The 13,634-nt window shown below is 35.4% G+C and overlaps 1 protein-coding gene across 6 annotated transcripts in view; it reads right to left on the bottom strand.

Moving 5' to 3' along the window:
* The window catches only part of B3GALT1 (beta-1,3-galactosyltransferase 1), a 472,142-nt gene that overhangs the window by 143,875 nt on the left and 314,633 nt on the right, over positions 1-13,634 (bottom strand). The window contains exon 1 of one of the 6 annotated variants that reach the window (XM_084891327.1): positions 10,445-10,552. The exons of the other annotated variants lie outside the window; for them this stretch is intronic. The gene's annotated coding sequence lies outside the window, so the exon portion shown is untranslated. Of the gene's footprint in view, positions 1-10,444; positions 10,553-13,634 lie in introns of those variants that run through there. 6 annotated transcript variants of the gene reach the window in all.

Below are 13,634 nucleotides of genomic sequence, written 5' to 3'. Positions count from 1 at the left end.
GGCTCAGCAGGAGAGGTTGTTTTGTGATACTCTAGTTCCAATAGAGTTTTTCTTTAGTCCTTGATTTCTAGATATCTCGTTCTCTACAATGATCCACTCTTGCAATCATTTTGAAGCAGTTCAGATTACTCCCCTTCCCACTGAGGTAAATTACTTTGAGGAAAAGTGACCTACAGTTTCTGTTTTCTTTGGAAATCTCCATGGTCTCTTTGCATCATTTTGTGTCATCTTGAAAGAAATTGTAGCCAGGCAAAATATGTCATCTCTTTTGGCAGCAATACCTTTTTGCTTCAATCCAACATTCCTTCTTTCCCCCCTTAAAATAATCTCAATCCTTCAGTACCAACGTGCATAGAGAAAAAAACAAAACACAAATTTTCCAGGACAAGGTTCCTCCTGAGTCACTTTAGCATCTACCAAAACCTCATAAATCAAAGCCATGACCTTTTATGGAAGTCAGCCCCTCCCCTCCAGCCATTTGCATAACTTCTAGGAGTCTAATGGGAAGAGAGTGGTCCAGTGGTTCCAGAGCAGGCCTTTTGATTCCTGAGTTTGAAACTTAACTGTCTCCATTACTATGTCATATAACCTCTGGCAAGCAATTAACACCTTATTGAGTCTTATTGTTTTCCTCCTGCAAAGTGGGAATAAAAAAAATGTCACATCATTGAGTCCTGTGAGGATAAAGCAAGAGGGCATGTGAAAGGATCTAGGCTGGTAGGGACACCCAATAAACCTTTGCCCTTCTAACTAAGTCCTGAAATGATTAGTTCAAATCTACCAGGTTCTGTTCTCTAAAAATGAACAGGATCAAGGACAGTATTTTCCTTAGTGAGAAAACCTATGAGTGACTGGGACCTAAGCTGGATATACTTCCATAACTTTTATGAGTATTTCACACCCACTGGATGCTTAAAACTGGTTTAAACAGTAGCAAACTTGGGGGCATAGTGGCTCACTAATGCTTCTTTGTAGGTTTTTCTTAGGTCATTACAGAATGCATGCATGATTTGAGTAAATGAGGGCAAAGTATTCCTGTTTTTAATATGAAAGTCACTTAAAAAATTAAAAGACTATGAATCATGTAACACTGCTTCAATTTCATTATAATATACTTCAGGGAATGAATTTAATTTTCCTAAATATTTCAATAGAAATAGCATCATTTTTTACTTTCCAGGGTTCTAGCTATATTGAATTACACATCATCACATAATGTTACTGAATTTTATCTTCATATTATATATTATCCTTCTGAAATCAATATCTGGAACATTTAATTCCTGTAAATGGGAATTAAATTCCTATCAATGGGAATTTGCTTATTAAAAATTCATTGAGTGTAAAACAAACCGATGACTATTTCATTTATATTGCGCAATGCCTTCTTCTGCCCTTCAACATATATGCACATTATTTTATTCACTTTCTCCCAGAAATTGAAAATGGAAGAATATTGCTTCATTGAGTAGAACATTTCTCAGAAAGAAATATATAATGCAGAGGTAATATGCAATATGTGGTGGATACAGAAATGGATCTGACTCTGGCTTAACAAATACTATCGTTCCTCTCCTGCCATGGTTGATTTTTCACAGGATTGCTGGGGGATGACTAAGGAAGATTTGGGGCTTCTGGCCTTTTAGGGCAGGTGGGCTAAGCATTCCTTAGGGAGCCATTTGGGGGAACGTCCAGTGAGGAGAGGAATGCACCACAAAGATTCTTATAAGCATCTGGAATTTAGTTCCTACAATAGCAGGTCCTAATGTTATGCATGTATCATGTTTATGCTGCAAAAGACTCCAAAGAGCCTTAAAACCCAATCATAACTTAGGCCAGTAGCTGACATGCCACATTTTAGTGGGCGTAACTTGAAATGGATGAGAAGTTATCACAGGTGTTAACAGGTCTAAATGGGATGGAACAGTAAAGCACCAAAGCTCTCACAAAGAGGCTTGTGTTGGTGAGCTGCTGCCTGCCCGATACCATCTGTCTTTAAAAAAAGCCTGGCTGGAACACGTTATGCCAAATTAAAACCGTATCTGAATTTCAGTCAAAGAAAAAGACAGCCTTGCGTACTGCATGTTATTTGAAGTTACCATAAGCCATAGATTTATGTTGTAACTAATTCATTTTTGATCAAGGATAAAAACAAAGGGACACAAAGAAATCATAAGTTCTTAAAACCCTTTTTTTAAATTTACCCACCCTTGTGAAAAATCAGGTTTATAACATAACTTAATTTTCTTTCAAATCAGGTTTATAACATAAAGCTAATTTTCTTTAAAAATATATTGATGGCTTTGGCTACACTATCACCATAAGTGCTTGTGGCCTCTTTGCCCACAGCACGCTGCCCTGGAAATCTTGTTAGTGAGTCCACCACATCTAGAATCAGGCAATTCCTGGGAATCTCCCTCCCACCCACCATCTGTGGTGGCCAGTCTGGCCATCCTCCCACAAGCAAAGGTGAGAAATTAGTGTTTTAGATTTGCTATGCCCATGCCCCACCATCCCCCAGACACTTCTGAATCTCTGTCTAACCCAGTCCTGATGGAACTTATTATACTAGTGGAACATTGCTAACCTCTGTGACCCTGGTTTGTTCCTCTCTCTAATGATGATTCCCTATCTTTTCTGTTTGTTTTCTGTCATCTATGAAATAAAGACAACAAAATCTTGCTTGTCTCACAAGATTTTTGTGAATATTAAATCCATATTAGGGCTAGGCACAATCCATGGTGAATTGTTAAATTCAAGAAATTATTATTTTGGGTGGCCGGGGAGAGGTCAATGAGGGAGGGGGAGAGGAGGCATGTAATACTATATGTGATACTTTAAACAATAAAGAATTTTTTAAAAATTATTATTTTATGAAAGTAGGTGATAGATCTTGATTCTGAGAAAGAACAATGTATAGAATCATAATGCTAGATAGTGTTTGGTTATTTAGAGTAATTTTTCTGAATCTTTTTAACATTGCAGTTACTGTAACCTTTGAAATATATAATCATCTCAAAAGAGATTGCCACAGTAAGCAGTTATACAACCTTGTGTGAGGTCAATTGTTTTGCATGACATATGTACTCAAAAAGTGTTAAGTGTCTGGTTACCAATAAAGATGCTTTCACAGAAAAGAAACAAACAAGCACGAAATACATGACTCCTAATGCTATACTTCCTTGGAGACACCTTCTTCTGAACCTCTCTTCTATCCCAACCCTTAACCCCTAGGATATCAGTTCCAACCTGAACCCAGACTTAGTTCCTAATTTAGCCTGTGGATCTTTGTCCTTTTTTTCTTCTTCTTTTTTCCCCCTTTATTGATTAAGGTATTATATATGTCCCCCTTATCCCCCAATTACCCCCATCCCCATTCATGCCCTCAACCCCTGGTGACTGTATCACTGTCCTTTTTGACTCTCCATTGAGAATCTAACATGCTTTTTGAACCCACGTGAGTTATGACAGTAAACAGGTGTTCCGTTAATTTATTCCCTGAATTTCTCTTTGAATAAGTAAATGTTTATGACCAAAGTACATTTTAGAACCTCATCCACTGAGAATTTCATGTTAAATTAAAAAAAAAAAATGCACATTTCTTCCTAGGCCTATTAGTTTCCAAAATTGTTATTTCAAAAGGAGATCATAAACTTTTACATGGTTGACAATAAACGTACTTTTCTTTTGAATGAAGAGGGGTTATTTTCTTGATTCTTTCTATAATGATGACAAACTAGAAAACAAGCAAAAATTAATGATGAGGAAAAATTAACCTTTCCTATATTGATATTTCTACAGCTATATATGATAAAATACTATCTAATAGTAATTCTGTATTAAATTTTAATTAAAATTTTGTCTAAAATACATTGGTTCATAATTTCGCATTTCTAAGTTAAATGTACTGAATATTCCCTAATATGTTATTGATAATCAAGATGCTACAGGGACTAAAAGCAATTTTTATAATATTTAATTTTACATTTGAAGATTAAGATATAAAATTATAGAGGAGAACCCAAGATGGCAGCATAGGTAAACACCTGAACTGCTGAGTCACACAACAATTTCAAAACTACAACTAAAAGTCAAAATGGACATCATCCAGAACCACAGGAAGGCTGGCTGAGTGGAAATTCTACAACTAGAAGGAAAGAGAAAAGCACACTGAGACTCACAGGAGCTGCGGAAGGCAGAGGTACAGAGGAGCGCACGTGGAGAGGGTTGGCAACTGAGTACGTGGCTGGCTTTCTCAATTGGGAGAGAGACAAAAGCTCCCAACTGCTCTTCATTCCTAATGAAGAAAGCAGAATAACAAAATCTCCATAGTACCAATCATTTATTTAGTTACTACATGTCAGATACTGTGCTAGGTATTTTAAATGCATTTCATTTCACTAGCCATGATAGGTAGGTACCATTTTCTACAGTTGCCAATGAGACTAAAAATGGTTAAATCATTTGGTAAAGGTCACATAAATATATTTAAAAAGAAAGTTAAAGTCCAACCCTCAGCAATAGAAATACTTACTGGTTAGGAAAATGAAGAGGAATAGATGGTTGTGCTATATTAAAGAGGGCTACAAATTCTTTGCCATTCTTCTCATTAAAAGATACAGTTATGGAACCTTGCCTTGATTCTTGGCTGTCCCTTGAAATTGGTGACTTGCTTCTACAATAGAATGTGGTAGAAATGATGGTGGGGGAGGATTTTCAGACCTAGAGCTTGGAAGGCCTTGCAGCTTTCATTTTTGTTGTCTTAGAGGCCTGCACCAACATGCCTGAGACCCTGTTGGAAAGAAAGGCCCGAAAAGTTCCAATCCCCATGATGGGGCTCCAAAGATGTTTGAGGCGAACATGGATGTTCCAGTCCTGGCTGAGCTCCTCATAAATATAACTGCATAAGGAACCTCAGTCAATATCACATGCAAAAGACCAACCCAGCTTAAACCAGCTAACCAACAGTATTGTGAGAATTAATTGTGGTTGTAAGCCTCTGTTTGGGGGTGGTTTGTTATGCAAAATCAGCTAAGTGAAATAGAGAAAGAAACCGAGAGAAGAAAGGTCTGAATCACCCAGGAAGCAGAGGAAAGAGACCATTTCAAGTAGGGAACAATCCATATAATTAAATGTTGTGGAAAAAAAATCAGACATCTTACATTAAAAAAGTATAGTCATATAATCTGAGGTGAAAAGAATCACTGAAAATTCCTTTCCTCTAAATTATGGTTTCGTTTTCAAAAGCAACAGAGCACCCTAAAGCTGATAGTCCTTTTATTTATTTGCTATTCTTCATAAAGTTGGATGAAGCCTAAAGTTATATTGATCTCCTTGTCTATTCAAGGTTGCTCAAGTTTACTCATAGTCTCCCACTAAAGGGTTTATTAAGGAATGAGCCCAAGGGTCTGTGCCTTTTAAATATAAGGATTTTGTGTCCTGCAGTTAGAGAGACTACCATGCTCATTAGCGCCTGGTGCAACATCTACTAACCTCTGTCTTTATGCTTCTATATTCTGCTGATTTTCAAGTTGGTATACAAATGTGAGTCTGGCTCTTTAAAAAAAGCCTATTGAAATGACTGAGATTAGATAACCATTTACCCATCCTCTCTACAGGGTTCTGCACCAGGACCTTGGCAACTCTTGTGTTTTGAATTCTCATTTGGTTTATCAACATCTCTATGCTCCCACTGCGAGCCCAGACAATTCAATCACACATTCAGCAACCCTTTATGTCACTCTTGCTTCCTTAAGGGCTATAATATTACTTATCATGCTGTCCTTCTGCGCTTTTGCAGACTTCCTTCCTTTTCTTGGCTCATCAAACTTGTTGGAAATTGACCCGAATTGCATATAGAGGGAACTTGAAAGAACAGCACATCTCATCAGCTTTTTCCTGGATTACCCTTAGGCTATTATGTCTTCACTGAGTTAAAACAGCAGAGCCCAATGATAAAAAAAAAAAAAAAAAAAAAAAAAAAAAGACAAATTAGGCTATTATTTTTCTTTTGCAATCATTTGTTTGTAGTTGTATATCAACCAAGTGACACTTGGCATTTGATTTTTATGATTTGAGATAAGTTTAAAACTCTTGAAAAATTCTATTATTTCAAGCTATTGTTAATCAGAAAAATATCCAAATTAATTAAAGTAAAAATAACTAAACATTAATACAGGAAACTATAAAAATACTAGAGGAATCCACAGGCAGCAAAATCTCAGACATATGCTAAAGCAATTTCTTCACTTATATTGCTTCTCGGGCAATGGAAACTAAAGAGAAAATAAACAAATGGGACTACATCACAATAAAAAGCCTTTTCACAGCAAAAGAAACCATCAACAAAACAACAAGAAGGCCCATTGCATGGGAGAACATATTTGCCAATGTTATCACCGATAAGGGTTTAATTTCCAACATTTACAGGGAACTCAAACAACTTGACAAAATGAAGATAAACAACCAAATTAAAAAATCAGACCATCAAACCTCAGAGGGAAGGTAGGGAGGGTGGGAGTAAGGGAAAGAGACCAACCAAAGGACATGTATGCATGCATATAACCAGACAACAGGGGGTGAGGGAGTGGGGAGGTAAGAGCATGAGTGGGGAGTTGGGGTATAATGGGGGAATGAGAACACATATGTAACACCTTAATCAATAAACAAATTTAAAAAAAGTAAAATTAACTACTGAAGGGCAAAGAAAGAAATATATAAAATGTAAGCTATGGGACAATTAAAAAGCTTGTACCAACTACATTAACAATAAGCATATTTTGCTCCTCAAACTCCCTGGGAAGATGAAGGTATTTTACTGAGCTCTCAACTTTTAAAAATGAATATGCATACTCCTTTCATTAAAAAGTAACATATAGTCACACATACACTAGTATTATGAAAATTATGCCATATGGATATGACACAAGGTAGATTTTAAGTACATGATTAAGTAAATTACTCAAAGGCCTTGGGACAGAAAAGCTCACAGACCAAATTAAAAAGAGTGAATCACTCAGCTCATTAAATCAATTTAAACGCATATCAAGAAGAAAGAGAAGATGTGGTAGGAGCAGTGAAAGCAGAGCAGGAGTCTTCTCTCTGAATCCTGGATTACTCAATGTTATACATCCCATTTCTCTGGCTGCTGCCGCCATGGTGATGAGAACCGAGAGTGATGTTTGAGTGAAGAGGCTTGTGGATGGAAAGTGCCTAGACAAACACACACACACACACACACACACACACACACACTTAACAGGCAAATACATCTGGCCACAGTTAAACGTTACCAACTAGCCTGGTGGGCAGCAGCAGGTGTTATTTGTCAGAATGTATGGAATTAAAAAGTGGTGAACTTAATATACCTGAATGTTGAATACCCATATGGCTCATGTACATAGTAGATGGTGCATATTAGGGCCTTAGTACATCCACATTTCTCTTACTTTATCTATAACTAATTTCTCTCAGAGGTAATTGACATCTACATCTATGTCTGTATATCTATATCTTGTAAGTTCTGCCTTTGTTTCACATGCTACTTGCTTAGTTATTATCTTTACCCAATAGCCTATGAATTTTGCCTATAGATGAATGGATAAAGAAGATGGTACATTAATACAATGGGATATTTGCCATAAAAAAGAATAAAATCTTACCATTTGTGACAACATGGGTGGACCTAGAGTGTATTGTGCTAAATTAAATAAGCCAGTCAGAGAAAGACAATTAACATTTGATTTCCCTTATAGGTGGAATTTTAAAACAACAAATAAATAAAACAGAAACAGACTCTTAGAAAAAGAACAAGTTATGGTTGCCAGAGGTTGGGGCATGAAGGATTGGTGGGAAAAATGTTGAAAGACCAAGTGAATGCCCAAAACGAAAGACCACAAATAACTAAAAGTGACTGAACGTTTTGGAACTAGATGGAGATGCCACTTGATGGGCTGAAATGCCCACTGGGAAAGGGGGAATGACAGATTACAGTTGGTAGACATTATTTAAAAAACAATAACACCTGCTTGATATTTACCTTTAAATATTGATATTTCTCAAACTAGTTTCAGAGCCATTGTCATTATTGTTCTGGGCTCCTCCGATTAACCTTTTTATGCACTCCTTTTTCATGCTTTATATATTCATTCACTGATAAGCATCGAGTTAGGCACAGTATTCATGATAAGTACAATAAGTTAGAAGGACAGTCAATTGGTTATGTCCTATCCATTCAACTTCCAAATATCTCCTAAGCCTTTGTCCACTTACCCCTTCCTAAATGCCTGTGTCTTGGTTCAGGCTATAGTAGCTTTCATTTGAATTATTTCCTTGTCTCTGATCTCTTACCATTTAGTCCATTTTCCACTCTTTCCAAGAGAGAATTTTTCAAAGGGCAAACAGGATTGTCATTCCCTATTGAAGATGACTAGTCTTCCTTTAGTAACAAAGAGTCTACCTTTTAGGCAAACAAATGTCTGTCCAGAATAAAAAATACATTTCTCAGCATCCTGGCTGCCAGTAATGGCCATGTGTGTAAATTCTAGACAATGTAAAAATACTTTTTTTGTAATGATCTTTATTTTGTTCATAATAATTTTTCATGAATGTGAAAAATACCAGTGAGCCTATAACATTTTTTGTATGTTTTCATGGTGAAATCAGTGATTACACAGTGAAAATATAATTTTTCAGCATTACCTGTAGGCCACATGTGTCAAACACAAGGCCCGCGGGCCAAATTCAGCCCGCCAGGCCTTGCAATGTGGCCCGCACCGCGCTGTCATCACTGCACTCCGCTGTCAGTTTATGACATTGTCAGTTTATGACTGTTCAGTAAACCATTCGGCCCGCAATTTAGGCTGGATTTTAGATTTTGGCCCCTTCTCTGATTGAGTTCGACACCCCTACTAGGCAGTTAGGTAATCATAACACTAGCATATGGAAGGTTTTTCTGTGACTAGGAAAGAGCCCCCATACCACATGGAAAGGTGAAATGGGCCAGTCAAATCCAGTTTAAATTTCACAGAGTTTAAGTTTTGCACATATAAAGGTAAAGTCTGACTAGCTCTGAAGAGGAAAAAAAAATGAAGTGGGGCTTTCAGTTTTTAGAACTCAGCTGTAATTATTTAAAAAGACAGAATAGAATGTTATTTATTAGTAAATTTATATATCAAGTTCATATAATTAGGAGTTCTGGTATTTTATGCTGTTTTAAAGAACTGAGATACTGATATTTTTGTTGGCATTCTTATTGTCATATCAGATTTTAAAAAGAATCTGAAATCTAAATCATCTCCATCTTGCAATTCAGCCTGCTTTTAAATAATTAAAGCGTTATAAAAACAAAGGTACACCTGCTTAGAAAGCATTCTTCCATATATAATTAATTTCCAAAAGGAAGAGAATGCTGAACATCCACAGAGCAAAATTTTATTGCACAGATTATCTTTTCTTTAGTTCAAAGACTGTCTGAAGAGTGAAGTATCCATCAGTAAGTGATGAAAGTAAAGGACGATAAATTGGTAATATATTCCTTGAAACACAAATCATAGCTTTCACTCAGTAAAAACATTTCAGCTCTTGCAAATAAAAAAAAGCTGTCAAGAAGTCTTCAAAGGTCTTCAATAAGGCACAAAATTGTTTGAAAATAAGCGTCTAAGGAAAATAATTGGAGTTGATTTATAATTATGTCTGCTCTCTTGCCAAAACCCTGTTTGTCTCAGAAAAACTTTATGAAAGAGCTAGAAAGTATGCACCAAAAAATATTCAAACTCAATAATGACTAATAAATTTCCTTTGTTTTTGAAGGATTTCACTTTTGGAAAACTAATTATTATTTTACTTCCTTTAAAAAATTTTTTGGTTGAATTCTATTCACTTTTTATACTGTAGTTTACTTTTAAACATGTTATAACGTTACCTAGCAATTATTTCCATTGGAATGTTCAGGTTTGCCTATCACTTATATTTTATAGTTAAATTTTATTTAATGTTTTATAATGTTTATACAATTTCATATTTTAAGTGTATTACTAATCTTTACTTTTAAAATTGTGAATTATGAACAATTTTAAATAATAGCTTTGTCATTTTTCTCTTGTATTGCATCATTGTGTATGTACTGTTTAAATCATAGGTAATGGTCCTATATTTCCAAATCTCCCAGTTTGAGAATGGCACTCATACATAAACAGATAAATGGTTTTGGATGTTTGCATGAGAAGGTAATCAGGGAATTTAAGTGTTCTCACATTTGAATTCTCATTGGCATTACTAAACTCATGATCTTCCCCCATATCTGCTTGACCAGCAGCTATTTTCATCAGTTGATAGCAAGCTTATGTGACCAGTTGCTGAGAACAAAATCCTGTTATTGTCCTTGCTGAGGTTGCTCATTGCCTCTTGCTATAAAGTCATCAACAGCAAATTCAGTTTACTCTACCTACAACACATGTCCAGAGTAGACCATTTCTCATCACCTTTTCTGCAGATGCCCTGGTCCAGGTCACCAACATCTCACTGTGGATTACCATGTCCCCGTCTCCCTGCTTCTTTCCCTACAGAAGCCAAAAAGATCCTCTTAAACATCAGATCAAACTACTTCACTCCTGTGTGCCAGACCTTGCAATGGCTCCCCGTATCTTATAAGGAGATGAATGCTCAGCACTTGCTGAAGGCTTAAGAGAAAAGTAAACTCTATTGTATTGACCATCTTCTTCCTTCCTGATGCTCTGAGATCCACCTTTTATTGTATCACTTCTTTTTAGAGAATTTCTGGTAGTTATTCTTATAAGGTAGGTCTGTTGGTGACAAGTTTCCTTTGTTTTCCTTTATCTGAGGATGTCTTCATTTTCCCCTACATTCCTGAAGAATATTTTGGTTGAATATAGGATTCTGAGTTGATAACTTTTTTCTTTCAGCATTGAAAAATGTTGTATTGCTTATTTCTGGCCTCCATGGTTTCTGATGAAAAGTCTACTGTCATTCAAATTGTATCCTCCCCCTTCACCTCCTAAGTGTTTCTCTCTTGCTGCTTTCAAAATTATTTTTCTATATTTTTGATAAGTTTGACTCTGATATTTTTTTAGTATGGATTTTTTAAGGCTCATTCTATTGGTTATTTGCTCAGCTTCTTCAATCTAGAGATTTATGGTTTTTTTTGTGGGTCAAATTTGGGAAATTTTCAGCTATTGTTTCTTCAAATCCTTTTTAGCACTGTCTTTTTTCTTCTCTCCTTTCAGGGCTGTGATGATATGGATGTCAAATCCTGGGTATGAGTTCTATGGGTCCCTGAGGCTCAGTGCATTTTAAAAAATCAATTTCCTCTCTTTTGTTTAGAATGAGTCATTGCTATTGTTCCATCTTTCAGTTCACTGATTTTTCCTTCTCAGTCCCCTCCATTCTATTGTACTATTGAGTCCATCTACTACTGAGCTGTTACAATTTCAGTGATTGTATTCTTCAGTGCTAAAATATCCTTTTGGTTCTTTATATTTTCTATTTCTTTACTGAGATTCTTTTTTTTTTTCCATTTGTTTTAAGTGTGTTCATAATTGCTTGTTGAATCATTTTTTATAATGGCTCTGTTAAAATCTTTGGCAGAAAATCCTAATATTCTGTCAGTTCTGCCTTGCCATCTATCGATTATATTTTTTTCATTCAGTTTGCTAGCTCAGGTCTGACAATGGTCGTTTGCTAGAGGTGCTTTTATTCTTATGTCTGTTTTGCACATGAGGGAATGGAGGTTCAGATGGGTTCCAAAGCACAGCTTTGGAAATGTTTCTGAGAGCTGAAACTAGTTCCCAAATGTGTCTGACATCAAAGCCAGGCTCCTAAGCTATGAAATTATAGATAATTATATTTATATATAGTATGATTCTACTTTTACAAGGAAAAATGTATAGCTAGATATGGATTTCCAGCATAGAATAAAATTAAGACTAAATCTCAAAATATTAGCTGGGTTTTTAATAAATATATTATTTGGATGACTTCCATATTTGTCTCTCTGTGCCTTAAATTATCCACAATAACCTCAATTTAATCATTTATTTCATGATTTTGAATAAAACTCTGAATGTCTTCCATGTTTGTTTAAACTTAAAGTTGTGTTTTCAAGGTTTTGTTGCTCATATGAATAGCCACAAATTATGTACTTAAATGTTAAAAAACTATAACATCACTCATCACTCTGGACTATTACTTGTAGGAAGTAGATTTACCACATTTTTATAAAGCAGCAAAGTTGATTTTTGTTTATTTTCTCACATTTTTATGTTTAATGTCAGTTTTGTCTATAGTCAAATTTATTTAGAATTTACATCCTTTTCAAACCAACAATTTTGAAATAAAATGTGAAATCTATGGCCCTTCTATTCTCTTGTTCTCTTCTTTCTTCCTCTACAGTCAATATTTAAGGCAGCAACAAAACCTTTGGAATGATAATATATACTTTTAATAGACTGTTATGACATGGCATATTTTCACATCATGTTACCATGGCTACCAAACCCTGTAGCTCATCTTCATTTAAATATAATCACTGTTAAATTAGGGATACAGCTTAAAAATTCTGTGATACTCTATAATTTTTGTTTAAAACATTGGTTATCTGACATCTCAAGTTCACTCTTTCAATGAGAACAGTGCCAGAGTGTTGCTGTCTATAGAGCATTTATTATGCTCATAATTCTCCCAAAAGTAGTTTTCGAAAAATGGCCAGCACTTGTCAAGAGAGCATTTCACATTCTGTATAGGTATCTGTCATTCAGGTACACGGCAAAATTTATGAATGTCATGAAATAAATCACAATGCTTCTCCCAAATTATAAGATGTCTGGATTGATGCTGGTGCTTAGATACACCCACACACCCATACCAGAATACTGAAGAACCCTAAAATGACAACAAAGGTCTCTTCCTGGCAGATTTCAAAAAGTCTGTCTAGACACAGCCCCCCTTCACCCCTCTCTATGTGAAGGTGTGATTGTTGTACACCGCAGCCATCCCACACTGACTCGGTTAATTGGGGGTGAGCTTTGCAGAGAGAAAAAGCAGAGGTCCAAAATGAAAATTGTTCAGCACCGAAAAGTTTATACTTGTACACTGGTTTCTGGGAGCCTCACAGATCAGAGAGTGAAGATATGGATTTAGTGGTGTGTGTGTGTGTGTGTGTGTGTACTGTGCAGGCATATTGGCATATTGGTATGAGCAAGGTATATGACAACATGTAATTTTACACATTCCAGGTTGCTTAAATATTAGTTTTTAAAAACCTAACTATCTTTAAGGAGGATTTAAATCTCATCTAAATATTGTTTTCTCCAACTGAAAACAAAAGCAAAGTCTTTAAATGAGTAACAATATAATAAAGAGAAATAATTGGTTTGATCCTGATAACTCTTTAGATTTTATTTTTAAAAGGATAATTTTTTAAATGTTATGGAATTACAATGTATCAAATATATCAAGAATCTTCCAATGGCTACTCAGAATGCACATGAACTAATAAGATATGTTAAATTTTCTAATATCATGTTTTATTCTTGACTATTTAAAAATCTTAATTTAAAAATGATGAGGTTTTTGCCTAGGTGAAAACTAAAAGATCAAATTCTAATAACTATAATACT

This window comes from Pipistrellus hanaki, assembly GCF_964339955.1.
Source record: "Pipistrellus hanaki genome assembly, chromosome: 8".
Classification (NCBI taxonomy): Eukaryota; Metazoa; Chordata; class Mammalia; order Chiroptera; family Vespertilionidae; genus Pipistrellus; species Pipistrellus hanaki.
This window is presented reverse-complemented; position numbering and strand designations above follow the sequence as displayed.